This window comes from Canis lupus, chromosome 19 (assembly GCF_048164855.1).
Source record: "Canis lupus baileyi chromosome 19, mCanLup2.hap1, whole genome shotgun sequence".
Taxonomy (NCBI): Eukaryota; Metazoa; Chordata; class Mammalia; order Carnivora; family Canidae; genus Canis; species Canis lupus.
The window spans coordinates 29,375,914-29,393,525 of NC_132856.1; the positions used below are offsets into that span (position 1 = coordinate 29,375,914).

General features: G+C 37.2%; 1 protein-coding gene and 1 pseudogene across 1 annotated transcript in view; one reads left to right on the forward strand and one right to left on the reverse strand.

Moving 5' to 3' along the window:
* Positions 1-17,612, reverse strand: part of SYNPR (synaptoporin) — a 289,796-nt gene that overhangs the window by 201,002 nt on the left and 71,182 nt on the right. The window lies entirely within an intron of this gene.
* Positions 1,439-7,506, forward strand: LOC140611197 (ATP synthase subunit d, mitochondrial pseudogene; annotated as a pseudogene).

Consider the following 17,612-nt stretch of genomic DNA (forward strand, 5'->3'; position numbering starts at 1 on the left):
TTTCATGTTTTTATTTTGATAAATTTATTTTTCAAAGGAAATCCTGTATCACTACTATAATTAAAAACTGGTATCTTGGGTAGCCCCAGTGGCTTAGCGGTTTAGCGCCACCTTCAGCCTGGGGTGTGATCTTGAGGACCTGGGATCCAGTCCCGAGAGTCCCACGTCAGGCTCCCTGCATGGAGCCTGCTTCTCCCTCTGACTGTCTCTGCCTCTCTTTCCTTCTGTGTCTCTCATGAATAAATAAATAATATCTTAAAAAAAAAACCCAGTATCTTATGACATAAATGGAAGTCATTTGTAAAAAAACAAACATTTGACCAAAGTTTAGCACAATCTTTTTTTTTTTTTTTTAAGAGATGGAGAAAGAGCATACCAGCAGGAGGAGAGGGGCACAGGGAAAGAGAGAAAATCTCAAGCAAGCTCCATATTGAGTGAGGAGCCCTATGCGGGGCTTGATCTCATGACCCTGAGATCATGATCTGGGCTGAAATCAAGAGTCAGACATTTAACTGACTGAGCTACCCAAGTGTCCCAAGTTTAGCACAATCTATTGCCAGTCATCCATTAAACTACTATAAAGGAGATAGATATGAAGCCAAGATGTGCTTCAGGGAGGAGTGCTGTTTCATATGGTGATTCCATTAGTGCTATTCATGGCCTCTTTCATTCCTTGGCTCATGCTATTCACAAGAGGTGGACCGACTTATTTGCTTGATAAATGTGGGAAGGATAAAGGACAATCTTGGTTCAGAGCCACTCTTTTCTCTTAGGAGCTACTGAGTCTCACACTATGCTGTTTTCCACAATTCAACCCTTGGCCTCCATGTGCTATTCCTTAATATTATCACCAGTTTGTTCAGAATGTGGTAGCATAAGGCATGCTATTCTATAAGACTGAAAGAAAATTGAATGTGAATGCTTCCAGAGAAAGTTGATGAGAAACTATAGAATAAAAAAGTAAGACCAACAACTTCTTAACTCCCTGATAAATCTTTATCTCCCTAAAAGTGGGATGTCCCAATGTTTAGCAACTCCTGGTGTGAAGTTCACAGAACCATCTATAAAATAATTCTTCTACAGAATTAAACCTGAAGACTCTAGTTCTAATTAGCAGTTTATGGAAATATAGGAAATAGAATAACCTCTTAAGTGACGCATAAAAATGCAATCAGTAATCCAGAATGTTGGAAATTCTTCAAAACAAATAAAAAAATGAAAACCTTCCTCTTTTCAATAAAAAAATGGCAGGAAAAGGGGAAGACGTGAAAAAGTAAAAGCCAGTCTGGAAGGGAGACAGACTAGAAATATTTTTCATTATTCCTCCTATGTACAATGACAAACCCTAATAATTATATATAAAATAAATGTAAAAAGACTCTTGGAAGGAGGAAAGAAAAAGGCAGACTGGCTAGAAACAATGGGACTAAAGAACAACATGGGGGTAAGTTTTCCTTTTTCTTTTTGCTTTTGACTTGTTTATTCCAAACATGTTTATGGGAAGAACCTTATAAAATAAGAGGGATTGTGCCAGCATTACAAATGCCTCTGGGGAAGGCTTAGCAGATGGGATGACAGGTCTGAGCTGCCCTCATCTCTCCTTGCAGTCTTGTCCCTCTCAGTGGAGCCAAGCACACCTTTGCTCAGAAGCCTCCATAGCCCCTCTTCCCATGTGACACACATGTGACATGTTGCTGGCCCCTGTGACCTCACCTTCCACCCCTCCCTTGGCTGGTTGACCTTACCATCCCACCCTACTCCTGGCTGGCCCTTCTGACTTCTTCTCCCACCTCTCCTCTGGTTGGCTTCTCCTCAACTGCTCCTCAGACACACCCCCACACACTCACCTCAGGGCCTTTGCAGTAGCTATTCCATCCCTGAAAATGCTTTTCCCTTACCCACAAGGCTCATTACCCTCTGCCTACCCTGATCACCTTCCCTCATGTGTTGTTCAGTAGAGTACATAATACCATTTATCCTGTGGTGTGATCCCTGGAGTGTTCTCTTTGCCTCATATATTGTAGATGTGGAGATGAAGAAATAAGCAACTCAAAAACACCAAGGAGTGTAGACAAAAAAAGTCTCAACAAAAGCCTATTGTCTGTAGTCAAAGGAGCAAGAAGAGAGCAGTCTTATAGCATGATGCCCCATATATGTTTTAGCTGGCTTCCTTGGAAACTGGTTTGGCAGGAAAGGGGGTAAATGAATGCTGCATTATTACTGCCAGTTGGGAACAGAAGTCCTGGCCTCCATTGACACCTCAGTAGCAGAAGGGATACTTGTTAGTGTTGGTGGTAGAGTGGTAGAGGAGTGGAAAATCCAGCTCCTTCTAGGTCTCTGGTGATAGCACCCTGGTTTGGAGGAAGAGAAATGCCTTGTTACTGCTCTCTCCACTAGCACCATGCGAGTGGGGAGTGGGGAATGAGCTTGTGGCTACTAGGTAATGGAGAAAGTCCTGAGTCTACTAATTTCTTCTGATACCGCTCCAGCAGGAGGTGTGACTCAATACTGCTTGGGGGAGGATGGAAATCATGGCTCCTCCAGTAGTCTTCTCTGACTCTGCAGGTGGGGGTGGGGCTTTGTTATTGCCCAGTAAGCAGGAAAGTCTTGGCTCCTCACTCAGCCTTCTCAGTAATTGCTAGTGGGAACGGGGTTGCTGCAGGTACTTAGGGTTCTTTATGACAGCCTGGTGAATTTGCAAGTCCAGGCTTTCCACTCGACCTTTGCTGGTAGAGGTTGGGGCCACAGCTATCTCAATGTGTTTGATGGTATGGAGTAGCTTTGTACAAAAGTCTTCTGTCTTGCTAGATTAAACAAAGCCTCATGGATTTGTGGGGCTATAATAAAAGAGCTAACATTCATATCATTAGAGTCCCAGAAGGAGAAGAGAAAGTAGAGCTGAAAAAGTACTTGAAAAAAATTATAGCTGAGAATTTTCCAAATTTAGCAAAAGACATAAACCTGGGTGATCAGTACATGGAGATTTATTGCTCTCTTCTCTCTTTTGTATATGCTTGCAAAGTTCCATAATAAGGCGTATCGAAAAGAGAAAGAATTTGAAAGTGAACATCTTTTTCATAGTTTGACTTAATGCAATGACTTTAAACAATTTAAAGCCACATCATGAAATATGGTATTAAATAAACTGTAAGCATCCATCTAATTATAACACTAACATTCTAAATATCTATAATTTACTTACTAAAACACCTATGGAGTTATTCTTTGTTGAAAATATTCCACTATATTGTACAATTTTTCTTTTTAAGATGTCTGATTTCATGCTCTCATAGTAAATGCAATGTAGATCCATAGATCGACTCTAAAGAACCATAACCTGAAATTTTTGCTCTTTACTTTCTGAACCAATACTAACGAGACTTCTTAATGAAGGGGATCTGTGCCATATTTTGTGTCCATTTATCCTGACAGTCCAGGTTTCTTATATTCCTCTAATTTCTATTATACTCGTTTTATTAAAGATTCAACTTGGCAGTAAGGGGATAAAACCATGAAACATAGAACATTCTGTATAATAATTCTACAATGTTCTGCTATGTTTAAAACCGTGTAATTAATGTTTTTACTTAATAACATAGATTCCAATTTTCTGGAGCATTGTGTCTTCATGAAGCAGGTTTTTTTTTCAAAGCACCTAAAATATATCTCACTTGGTTTGCTTCTTCCTTGCTGTTTGACTCTTAAAAAATGTTTTTTCATCTTTTATGTACACTAAAACAAAGACTTTTACTCAAAGTACGTGATTTCATTAAAGATGATAGGTTGGCATTACTTTACCGAAATTTGCTATTGTCCTGAAGCTATTTTATTATTCCTTTCCAGGCTGTCAGTTTCATTTAAACCCGATAATTATACTTATAAAATAAGACTTCCTTTCTTACCTGAAAGTGACTTCGAAAACAGGAGCAAGTTGCTTTTTAAACTTAGATTTGTAAACTTTGTCTGTTTAAACCCTAGGAACCTACAGAACAACTGGCTTAAAAAGCTGGTAAAAAAAAAAAAAAAAAAAAAAAAAAAAAAAGACCACATCCTGTTGACCTATTTCAATATAAGACATTTTTCTAGTGCTTTTAAGTAAATTGAATATTTGTCATGTGGTTCTTGTTAAATAGAGGCTTAATTCAATTAACAGCAGATGTATTTTACAAATGCTATCTCTATGACTTAGAATCTACTAGCTCTATCAACATATTTTAATCTTGGTTTTTCTTTTAACCTTTTCATTGACAATGTAAAAACAAAACCATCACCTCAACTTATACATAGCTAAATCAGTTTTACTTGATTCAAGAGAGAAAGATACATTAGTTCAAGGCATGACTTTGTGAAAAACACTATAATGAGAATACAATACTGATGTTTTGATGACTCTTCCTTTAACCATTTGCTATGTACCACAACTGTTTTATGCACTATAAACATAATAGCAAATAAGACAAGTATGGTCTTTTTCTTGGTCCAGCTTACATTGCAGCAGAGAAGAGAATCAACAAACAAGTAAATAAAGAAATAATTTCAGCAGTAACTAGCTGCATAAATCAAACAAAAGGGAAGTGATAGAGAAAGTGATGTATGTAGCTGCTTTGGATGAGATGATTAAGAAAGCTCACACTGATAAGTTGGCACCTGAGCTGTAGTCTGGATGAGCTGAAGACTCGATGGATCATGGAAGATCTGGGGGAGTGGAGAGTGGCAGCCAGGACACTGTTCTGGACTGAGACTTAAGCAAGTGCAAAGGCACTGGGGAAGTTTTGCCAAAGTTTTACAAAAATAGAAAGCAGCTCACATTTGTGGGAAAATGGTTATTAAGGTACAGAGAGGTCTGTAATGAGGTAGAGAGGCAGGTATGTGGTCATATCAAGTAGGACCTTGTAGGCCATGATGAAGAGTTTGTAATTTATCCTAAGTGTAAGGAGAAACCATGAGAGCTTTCACAAGGGATTGATATGAACTGATTGAATTTGTAATGAGATTGTTTTTGCAGCTGTATGGAAAATGGATTTTAGTGGGGCAAGACTGGAAGAAGGTTCAAGTTAGAAGACTATTATAGGAGCCCTCTTCAAAGATGATGATGGCTTGCATGAGAGTAGGGATAGTGAAGATGAAGAGAAGCAGATAGATTTGAGATATGTCAAAAAAAAAGTGCTATTAGCAGTACTTGTTGATAAATTGGACAGGTAGGTAAGAGGAGAGAAACCAAGGTTGACTTTACGATTATGGGTTTCTTTAATTGGGTGGTTGGTTGATTGCTATTTACTGACAAGAGAAGACAAGTAGAGGAGCAAGTTTTAAGGTAGAAACCAAGAGTTCCTTTTTGGACACGTTAATTTCCAGATGCCTTTAGACATGCAAATGGACACAGCTAGTGGATCATTGCATATTCAAAGCTGGAGTTTGAAGGGCAAGTCAGGGCTGGAATAGGAATTTTAAACACACTGGCATCTAGTTAATATTTTTTAAAGTAGAATTAAATAAAATCATTAAACTAGCATTAAATATCATTTCAGGGAGGCTGTGTAAAATAGAATTTAACTATAAACCTAAGGCCTCAGCAAACCTGATGCTAGGTTCTTCAATTTTTACAACTATAATCAAAATATCCTATAAATGAACTGGAAACTGAAGGATTTGAAGACTTAGGGCCTAAAAGTGTTTTAACCATACAATAAAAATGGGATAATTTAAATTCCAAATCAACAATTGGAGAATTTTTCTGAGCTTCCAAATGCATTATGTATATATAGGAGTCTTTCTGTAACTCAACATTCTAAATTTTTACAAGGTTCTCTCTCATAAATTCAAAGCTCAATGTGATAGAATATAAAATTCCTCATTCCTTTCCCCAATAAGCTTGAGTAATATCTAAACAATCTCTAATTGCTGAAGAACAGAAGATATTCTTATATTGAACCCCCATCCGCCCTCCCCCGCAAACGCTAAGAGAACCATCCTTAAGTTTTGCCTCTGGTCTAGAAACTTCCAGCTATGCCCACAAATAATATACAAAAGGCCATGTGGTATTGGTCCACTTGAAACATCACAGTGTGAAATGCCTATAGTTAAGTTCCAGTATAATTTTTTTGGATAAGCAAAAGTTTTGTTTTCAGACCTCTAAAGACAGATTATAAAGTTCTATTAAAAGAAGGTATCCAATAGATTCTTTATTGACACACTAGACAGCTTGTCAATATGTTTTTTTTCCTTAAAAACTCACCTAAAGAACAATGAAAGGATTAAAGAAATCCCAGATACAGGCAGAGTCAATCCTTTCAGAACATTCTCAAGGGCCTGGTTTTCTAAATGAAATCTTGCCAAGTATTTTAAAATATCATTGTTCTCATCTTGGGCTAGATTTGAGGAAAGCTTCTCCCATAGGGTAGAGGACTCAGAGGGTAAAAGAGTATTAACACATTCACTTCATGCAGACATCTACAAATGTATCCCTCACTGACACATCTCCTCCATCCATCTAGCCACTGGCTGATTATTCGGCAAAACTATTGACTTGACAAAATAATCTTATTATTTCAAAAATCAGAAAGAATGTAGCTAATTCGAGGATGAAGCCAAACAAACTACTTTTTCATTTTATCCTCTGCTTTAAACAGTAAGATTCAAATGAGCTAATGTGAAAGGCGTTCCTCTAAAATACCCTTGAAGAGTGGTCACTGGGCAAGAAGAGGACTTGAATGAGCTCTGCGTTTCTAAATATTTAGATTCCATAGATGGGGAAGGGAACTCTTAGTCTCCACTAGCCCAAACCAATCTCAGAGTTCTATACAATGATAAATAAGAAGGGAGTCTATAAATGCTTTAAAACAAATAAAACAGCTTTTTAGACTATCAATGAGTCTCCTGATTATGATCAAATAACAAATAATGACACTGAAGGCCTTAAGAGCAACATCCCCTCTCTCCTTCACCTTCACAACAGTGGGCAGTGATTTATTAAAAACAACAACAAAGACTGTGGGCCGCTGGGGTCGGTGAAGGATCTCAAGAAGGCCGGGTGAAAACTTGCTCTAAAAACCACTGACTGGGTAGCTTTTGGGGAAATCATACCCCGAAACCAGAATGAATGCCAACTCCCTGAAATCCTGGAATGAGACGCCTACCTCCAGGTTGGCTATTCTTCTTGAGAAACCACCTGCTATTGACTGGGCTTACCACAAGGCCAATGTGGCAAAGGCTAGCTTGGTAGATGACTTCAAGAAGAAGTTTAATGCCCTGAAGGTTCCTGTGCCAGAGGATAAATACACTGTCCAGGTGGATGCTGAGGATAAAAAAGATGTGAAAAGCTGTGCTAAGTTTTTGTCTCTCTCAAAGGCCAGTATTGAAGAATATGAGAAAGAGCTGGAGAAGATGAAGAACATAATTCCATTTGATCAGATGACCATTGAGAACCTGAATGAAGTCTTCCCAGAAACGAAATTAGACAAGAATAAGTATCCATATTGGCCTCACAAGCTAATCAAAAATGTATAAACTTGAGTTGGGGAGAAAGCTCTGGCCCTCATATTATAAACATTGGACATTAAAAATAATGATATGGTAAAAAACAAAAAACAAAACAACAACAACAACAAAAAGGCAGGAGAAAGGAAGAAAAGCTCAATCACCAGATTCCAAATTTCAACAGATTGGACTGGTGTATTTGGGGGAAAAAGACAAATCTTAAAATGTTTCAAGAAAAGTAAAGGATCAAGGAGTATTTGGCAATAAGCAAGTAATTGTTTTCATTTCTTGACTGACTTTATACTGTCTTTGTATGTATACACATTCTCTGTGGTCTGTTTCCACTATAGACTATCTTTCCCATACTTACTTTACCCCCTACACTAGACAGCCCTAGTCAGCTCTGGCTGCCATAACAAAAGAGCACAGACTGAGGATTTTAAAAAAGCAGAAATTTATAATCCATCCTTTGCTTCCTCATCACCTGGTTGTCTTCTGTGAATAGGCACCTTGGTATCTCTTTCTTCTCTCAAAAAGCCACCATTCATATTAGATTTGATCCTCATCCTTATGGCTCATTTTAATTTAATCACCTCTTTTAATATCTTATTTCCAAATATGGTTATATTCTGAGTTCCTGGAGGTTAGGGCATACACATGTTAATTTGGGGGGAGGGATGGGGAGACACAATTCACCCTGTAATACACACCATAAACATGGATGATTTGTTCTTCCCAATCTTGAAAGTAACAGTGAAGATACTAAGACTTCTTTCTCACCTCTAAGAAACCCCCTTGCTCAGGTCTGGTTTGAACATCTGTCAATGAGTGGCCTCATTTTCTCACCGCAATCACTGTATCAAGTCTTAGCAATCCGACTTGCAGCAACACCTTATAAATAAAATAGCTCCTTCCCAAACTGTTGATAATCTCCTTCGACCAAATTCAAGGACCATTTCTACATTCTACTTCCCCTGGTTCAATATGCAGCACTGGACTCCATTCCTGCCACCTCCTTTTGGAAATGCATTCCTTCCTTGGGGACCTGACTTTACACTCCAAAAGACCCCTTGTTATTCCTTCCTGGTTCTCCCCTCTATTTCTGCTTCTGTCCCTAAGGTCCAGTCTCATTCTTCCAGTCTGCTCTGTTATCATTTTCCTTAAGAAAATTGTGCCTTTTCAACTGGTTGAACCATCACTTCCTATATAAGTAGCTGAACTGCCTGTCCTGAATTGTCTCAGAACTTCAGGCTCTTCATGTGCATTTTTTTTTTCAGCTCAAACTCAGCATATGCAAATCCTCATTCCTCTTTCCTTCAAACTAGTGTCCTTCCCTGTACTCTCTTTGCTTTTGTGTGGGACGTTCCTCAGGCCTGATGCTGCAGTTCTCTCTAGTCATTCATTAATGTATTATGCATGTGGGTATAGAGCCCCTGTTGGGAGGCACGCTATGGTGCTAAACGATGCAGACATCAGGTGAATGGAATAGACACAGTCTTCAGCTTTGCAGTTTGCTCTTGGCCTAGGCAAGCTCTCCCTTCATGTCCCATAGCCATTCATTAGATTCTATAAATCTTTCCTTCCAAACATCCCTGGGGCCAATATCCTTTCTCTCTTTTTAAACAATTCCTTGCAGTCAAAACCAGTGACTTACTTTCTTTCCTGATTCTTCCACTCCCCTTCACTCATTTTGCCCATCTCTCCCCATTCCTTCTTCTGTGGCAACCAGAAGAATTGGATTATGGATTTTTTTTCTGCTTTTTGCTTGTTTATTCATTTGTTTTATAGGTTCCACATATAAGTGAAATCATATAGTATTTGTCTTTCTGTATCTGACTTACTTCACTTAATACCCTATACGTGCAACCATGTAGTTGTAAATAGCAAAATTTCATTCTTTTTGATGGTTGAGTAATATTCCATGGTGGAATATTACATATATACATATATGTAAATAAATCACATCTTCATTATTCAAACAACTTCTTCAACATCTTCATTTCCTCAAACAACTTGAATTGTTTCCACATCTTGGCTATTGTAAATAATGCTGCAATAAACACAGGAATGCATACATTTTTTTTGAATTAGTGTTCTTATTTTCTTTGGGAAAACACTCAATAGTGGAATTATTGGATCATGTGGTATTTCTATTTTTTTAATTTTTTGAAGGAACTTCCATACTGTTTTTCACAGTAGTACCAGTTTACATTCCCATAAACAGTGTACAAGGGTTCATTTTCACCGCATATTAATATCTTATTTCCTCTTATATCTCATCACATTTGGATTTATGTGATAACCTCCAAATTGACTCTATTCCTTATCTCCACCTTACTGGATCCTCACCACTGGTCTCTCCATAATATCACTACAAAACACTAGCCTTTATATACCAGTGTGGTCACTGTCAGTCCTTGAATAAAAATTTTCAGTGAGTATACTGACCCTCTGAAAATTAAAATCCAAGCCACAGAGCTGGGAATGCTTGAAGAAAATTACAGATTTGAATTCCTGCTTTGTTATTTCAATGCTCAGTGTCTCCAATAAGTCATTTACCCTTTCTGGGCCTTTTCTCAGTTGAATAGTTAAGATTAAAATTGGTAACTAGCTCATAGGTTTGTTATGAAGGACACCATCACTACCACCACTTGATCTATGAGCTAATGCTTATGAAGCATTTCATATGCCAGCCACTTTGATTACTGCTTATTATTCATTTCATCTTCACTCTAGATACTAGGTGTATGACCTTGGGTAATTTTCTTAACCACTCAAAAGCTCAGGTGCTTTAGTTTTCAAAATGGATGTTGTAAGGAGTGACTGTGATAATACATACACATTACAGCACCTGGCACAGAGTGAGCTCTCAATAATGGTACTATAACTTACTCTGCATCACTCATTATAACTCCTGGATAGAGACCATAAATCTAGTTGTGTTACAAGTGTACCCATCTCCGATTTTCTAACATAGATTGATGCGCTGCCAGGAAAAAGAACTGTATCTTATACTTACTCTGTTTTCCTACCAGAGTCAAACAGCATGGAGAAAACACAATAAACCCTTGCTCAGTGAGTGACAATGAATGACTTATCAGGTAACACTGTTCTCTATGAAGGTACACACTCTTTATTTGAAGCTATGATCCAGAATGTTTCTGAAGGTGGCTTATGTTTTTTGGTTTGTATCATACTCTGCCGTTTTTCTTTCATAGCATTGCGAAGTTACTCTCTTCTAGCCCTATAATTACAGTAACAGAAAGTGCCTAAATTAACCTAAGATCATAAGTATTCTTTTTCTTGACACCCCCTATAAAATTAGCATTTTAGAAGAACAAAACCTATAGGGGAAAACCCCTCAATTTTATCTCAAGAAAGTCATTAAATGATTTAAATTCTACTTGATTTCAATACATAATCAGAGATTATATCTGGGTTAATGAGTATCAGAAGTAAAGCTAATTAAGATTCTGCCTCTTTTGCAGAAAATAAAATGGATTCAGCACAATTCAGTCTTCCAGATCTTTTATTGATATAATTACTAAATGCAAATATTTATGAATTATACAGACAACATTCAGTGTCATTTAAAATAGCAAAGAGCTATTGCTACAACAAAGGAAATCAGGGAAAAGAGCATCAAAAGCATCTCACAGATGCTTTGCTCATCCTGCTTATGTGAAAAATAATTAGAATATCAGAATAAGGAGGTATATCCTTATTAATAGATTCATGACACTGAAGGGATAAAAGGGTCAAAATGTTTGTAACACTTCTTAGCTGAATAGAAAATGTAGAGAATGTTTTTGCCTATTCATTTGTGCACACAAAATAAAGATATATGTATATACAAAATAAAGATATCTATATCTATGTATCTATTCATCTATGTATCTATATCTCCTTTGAATACACACAGGCCCTTTTCACCCTGGGTAACAGTTTTTCCTCAAATTAATGAAAGGGATATTGAATATGTTTCTTTCCTCTTTTAGCATCTTTTTGAGGAAATATACTGTGATGATACTTTTGACAGCAAATTGTAAGGCTGACATACTTTTCTGTAATTCTTCAACTTTATTTCCCCATTAACATTTTAACCAACCAAATTTAAAATAAAAATCCCCATATGAACCTCAGTGTGGACACCTAAAATGAAAAATAGACAATAGCAGAGCTGCTCGCATTGGACCTTACTTTGGGGTGAGAGTGCTGAGCTCTACTCACTCCCTCCCTGACCCAACACCTCCTACTACCAGTCAGGAAGACTCCCTGCAGAGCCCTGGAATCCATGGAACCCTGTTTGAAAACCTTTGGACTAGATGGCTGTAGATCATTCCAAACTCTAAATTCTATTTTTTTCTATGACATTCTGGTAGTTGAACATAATGTTCAAAGATATGGTGTCGTTTATTGGAATCTGTGAGGGGAATTATGAATTATACATTTGAACTCTCGCCCCCTTGCCAATATCCTGTGTTTCAGCTCACATCAGCTACATTGCAAACCACAGCCCTCTGCTGGCACATGTTATTTTGCAGTCAGTTAACTTCCCCTAAATACTTTCTGTAGTTACTAATCTTAAAATATCATTCCCCCTTCATATACTTGTGCAGATGATTTTCAGAACATCTAAAGTAAAGCTTTCATTTATCTGTTTCTAAAGATGTTATTTCACTGAAACTGGCCCTTATTTCAGTTTATTCACGTCATTTGAGATCATAATTCAGTCACCTAATGTATTAATTCATCCTCCAACGAGTGACATTTACAAGTATGATGAAGATAACGTCTTTAAAGTAGAGCATCCCAGGTCTCCTCTCATGTCTACAGAATCATAATTTTCAACAGCAGATACAAGCAGCTCTGCACACCATGCACGCCAGCTGATTTGGAAGTGTGGGAACCATTACTTGAGGTCTTAATACAAGTCATCTGTAGTGGTGAATGAGTCAGGACCAAGGACAGAGACCATCTGCCCTTGTTTGATTTTAATCCATAATCTATACTTGACAGTTCAATCAATTAAGAATTCACTGACTCTATCCTCTTCTAAATGACTTTTATCCAAACTGAAAACAAGAATTTCTTAAATTTTGTTTTTCCCAAATCCTTCCTTGCATCCAGATTTACCTGTATAAAAGGTTTCTCTAACCCTAATTTTTTTTAAATGGCAGTGAAGTCAGTACTTCTACTGTGACTTCTTCCTTCAGTATGTACTTATAGGCCATCTATCTATTTGATTATATGTCCTGGAATTTGGCACTGGACTGACCTTAAGTTCTTGAATCTATAAGTTGTACTATCTAGTTACCCATCCTCCCTTAATAGAACATCGCCAATATCTATGCAAATTGAAAAGCTCTCTTATACTTTGCATAAGGTCAATTCATCTGGAACACGACAAATAGACTAATCTTGATTTCTGACATCTCACCTTTATGTAGCTTCACTATCCTTAGCAGCGGTGTGCTTTACATTTCTAGACTTATGGTCACTCTGTGACAGAGGAAATGAAGTGTGGGAAAGCCTTTGTAGATGGTAACTACAATATTATTATTAGCCAGTATTACCTGTTAACATTTTCTCATCCATCCAAATCAAAGAACCTGCTTCTTTAGAGATAATAGTGACAATAGTAGTAATAAGGTAGAAGTAATAAATTTCCTTTTAATACTTAATGTTCCTCCTCATTACCGTGCATAGTTTTCATAGTTGGTACAGGCAATGAATCTAGATAGATCTTTATTTAAAAAAAAAAAAAAGAGTCTGGGCAGAAGGAAATACCATTATGTGACCCTTATAGTCCTTTTTTTTTTTTTAGTCAAGGACTATATTATCCAAGGCTGTTTCTGAGTATCCAGACAGTATCTGGGACTGAGTAGGGTTCAAATATTGTCTAAATAAGTAAGTAAATAAATGATTACATGAATTTATAACTACTTATATTATTTAATTCCTTCAATAACCCCATGAGTTAGCTATCGTTCTCTTACCTCACAGCTGAGGAAAATGAGGCTCAGAAAAGCTAAGTAACTTGTTAAAGATCACAAAGTCACTGTAAGAACAACTCAAGCCATATATTTCAACTGCCATAACTACACCTTATCTGTCTCTAAGCCACAGTATCAAGAGAATTGAGCTTGCTTTGTGTTCACTCACCTCCAACTACAGATCTTGGGCAAGTCTCAGAAACTTCGAGTCTCTATATTCTTGTTCAAAGCACTAAATGTTTTTTTCCTGCTTACCTTGAAATGTTGTTTTAACACTCAAAGGAGATAATATGTAGCTAAACATGAGGAATTATTATTATATTTATAGTATTATATTATTTACATTATTATGTTTTATATTAATTATACTAACATTATATTATATAATTATTATCTCTAAAATCTTCCTTAGAATAAGATGCTTTAATATCTAAATGTCAAGGGATTGATATTTCCTACTGTAACACAGATGCTGTGCAAAGGGAAATTTTTGAAACTGCAGCACACAAGAAATAATTATGGAGAATGATGCTGGCCTCCAATAGTTAACATCACTCTGGATGGCATAAAAACTGAAAGTTACATTTGCCACCATGCAGATTAGTAGTAATGTTTATGAATATTATAGGAATTCTGGTGTCATACTATTATCCAGTCTCCATATTCAGGAAATCATTTAGATGATTCTATTGGTGTTGACAGTTGCTTTCCTTAGGAATCATTCAGATAATGGCTTTGGCTTTCTATGAAATTTTATACTATTTATCTAGCAGAGGCTGAAGATACAAAGCAATTTTAGAATAGAGGAACTGAAAGGAACAGATTTCAAAAAGTAGAATCATTATATCTGCATCTCTGGTTAGAGACTGAGAAATGTCTGCTCATTATGTGGATTTCATTATGAATGCCCCCTCCTCATGGAAGCCTTCCTTGACACTCCCACTCCTTTAATGAAGCTACATTAGCAAGCCTACCCCTTGACCTCCCTGGAATCCAGTACTTTCTTCCTATAGCATTCATCATAGTTGCGATTCCAGTGCTACCTTTGTATGATTATTCAGTGTAAGTTCCACCAGACTGTAAGGTCCTTAAAGGTAAATGTGAGTCTATTTTTTTCTCTTCTATTTTCCCATGGCTTAGCATCAAGCTCGGCAACATGGTAGGCTCTTAATTTTTACATATGCCCATCCATGAAGCTAGAATAGAGAGATAACTGCAGGATTTATCTTGGGAAACCTGCTTCCTAATATAGTACCTATCATTTAGTGGTTGTTCAGCTAATATGAGTAAAAAAAAAGTAAAATTCCTTGTTTGGGTCAAAATAGGGTTGGTTATACTGCAGTAACAACCAACCACCAAATCTGATTAGTTTTAAAATAGTAAAGATTTATTTTTCATTCATGTTATATGTCCATCATGTGTTGGGGGCTCTGCTTCTCACACACACACACACACACACACACACACACACACACACACTTAGGGAAACAGTTCATGGTGGCTTCATCATCTGAAACATCTCTGATTATAGAGACAGCAGGAAGATGCCAGGGAGGAATTGCCCCAGCCCTTACATATTTCTGTCAAAAGGGGCTTGCAACACTACTCACACTGTGCTGGCCATACTAGCCAATTAACTACACTTAAATTCAAAGGAATAGGGAAAAATTCCTCTTATATTCAATATTAAAGAATTGCATTGCATGAACATTAATAATATCTTATTTACCACCAAAAGAATTGTTGAACACATTCTAATAATATCAGCTATTTTTCTTGACTTGCTATTTAAGGCTGCCAACTTCTTATTTTACAAAACATTATAATGTTTGTATACAATATTTGTGTATGCTCATCTATGTAGGTGTATAGGAAGATACAGCTGGAATTTCAAGTTATTAGTGCCCCATTATAACTATGACTATAACTAAGGCTATACCCATGTGTACTTTGTGTCCTGGCTTACATGCACAAACTGAGCTAACCCTCAGTTAATCCTGTGAGGAGATAATATGAATTGAACTCCTGGTATCCTTTCTGCCTTCTCCTGGTAAGACCTCTCTAATTTACCTTTAGGGAGCCATTAGTCCTTCATTATACATTGCCTTGTGGATGTTACTGTAACAGAATCCTGTCTTCCTCTGACCAAGGGATTGGCATACAAATCAGATTAGGTCATTGAGATTCTTGGAGATTTGAAAAACTCCAAGAGATGGAACAGAAAAATTGTTGGAGCTCTATACCCTAGTAGTAACACACTAACATATTTATTAATTTATTCCAATATGTACTTACTGTCCCTATGGGCCCAGGAAGCCTCCTAGCATTTCATCAGCAGACCAGATACACATATCTCCTGCCTTCACAGAGTCCACAGAAAATACAGTGGAAGTGGGGGGGGGGGCTGTTTTGCATAGGATAGTCAGTAATGCTTCTTCCGACGGCAACTCTGGACATGCATGAAGTGAGGGAGTCAGCCATGTGAATATCAAGGGAATGGCCAAGGGAGATAGAAAGCACCAAGACCCCAAGACAGAGATGGACTTGTCTTGTTCAAGGAATGTCAAGGAAGCTAATGTGCCAAGCAGTGGGTGAAGTGCTACACACTGAGTTTGGAGATGTAGCCAATGTCTGGATAATGTTGGGTCTTATAAGTCAAAATTAAAATACTAGATTTTATTTTTAATGCAATGGAAAGTCATTAGGGAGTTCAATGAGGGTTGAAATATTTTGATTTTATCTTTAAAATAATTACTCTGACTGCTGTATGTGGAATAGAAGTGGGACAGAGGCAAGAAACAAAGCTGGGAGAAGATCAAAGAGAGGTCACATTCACCATCCATTCAAGATAGGATTTCCTGGCTTGTGAGTGATGTGTGGCAGGTGGGAAGTGGTCAGAACTAGGATACAGGTTGAAGGCACACTTGAAAGGTTTTACTGATGGACTGGAGGTAAAGTATAAATAGAAGGTGACACAGATGGCTACAAGAAGAGAACAAGATGTCTAGTGGAATTGGGTAAAACTGGGTATATTTATAAAAGTCAGGATTTCCAGGATGTGAAGGGATAGTGTTGTTTTGAGTATTAATTTTGAGATGCCTATTATACCTCCAGGTGGAGATGTCACATCAGAACAGTGTTAGGAGCCAGGCTGTATATTTGAGAATCTGATGAGACTAGTCATTAATTCCTAATTCATATATCTCCAGGGCTGCTTGATTCAGATTTTTCCTGCTTCTTTATATTTTCGTTGAACTACGGGTTACCTTATAATCTTCAAATAAATTATATATATTGTGTCCCACATTAAGTTTCTGTTGCTTGCAATCAAAGACCCTGATACATGCTATTAGTATCTCCATTCTACAAATTTTGGAAAGGTTAAGTAACTTGCCTAAAATCACAAAAATAACAAGGGGCAGAGCTGGAACTTGAAGCCAGGTGTGTTCATAAGATACCACCCATCTAAAGTCAAAATATTACATAGCCGCTGCCTCTCTGTTCTCCTTAGCAAAAAGTCTTCAAAGGCCTGGGGCCACCTGCACTGTTCAAAGTGACTTCACAGTGGTGCACAGAAGCATGAGAGAGACACAACTTCAAATAGAAAAGGGCATCTCTCTGGGAGAGCCAGCAGTTGCCAGCCTGAAATTTCAAGAGGCATCTTAAAGCAACAAGGAGTTTGCTTTTTCTTCTTTGGCAGTACACTGTTATTTTTCACCAAGTCTGTGTTGCAAAGTGTAATCAACTCAACTCTTGGTTCAGTTCTTCCAACAGGAGAGCAGTTGGGTTGATAAGTAGGGGGAAAGTTATTATTCTATGGCCAGGTATAGAAACTGAATTCACAGCTGAATTCTCAGAGGCTGATGTACCTCTGATTCTCTTATTTGGAGAATCTTATAAGGTTTATCTACATGAATTAAAAAAAACAAGGTGTTGTGGTTTTGTTATTTAAGGGCAGCATCTCATTAGGTTATTACCTAGAAGAAAAAGAGAGATGCTTCTCTTGGTCACTCTTCTCCAGAGCTCAGCACAGTGCCTGGTACTAAGTAAAACTTTCATTTTGAATAAAAAGGAATTTTTAAAATAAAAATATGGAAAATATTTTAATTTCTTAATAAAAAAATAAAGGCTTTAAAAATT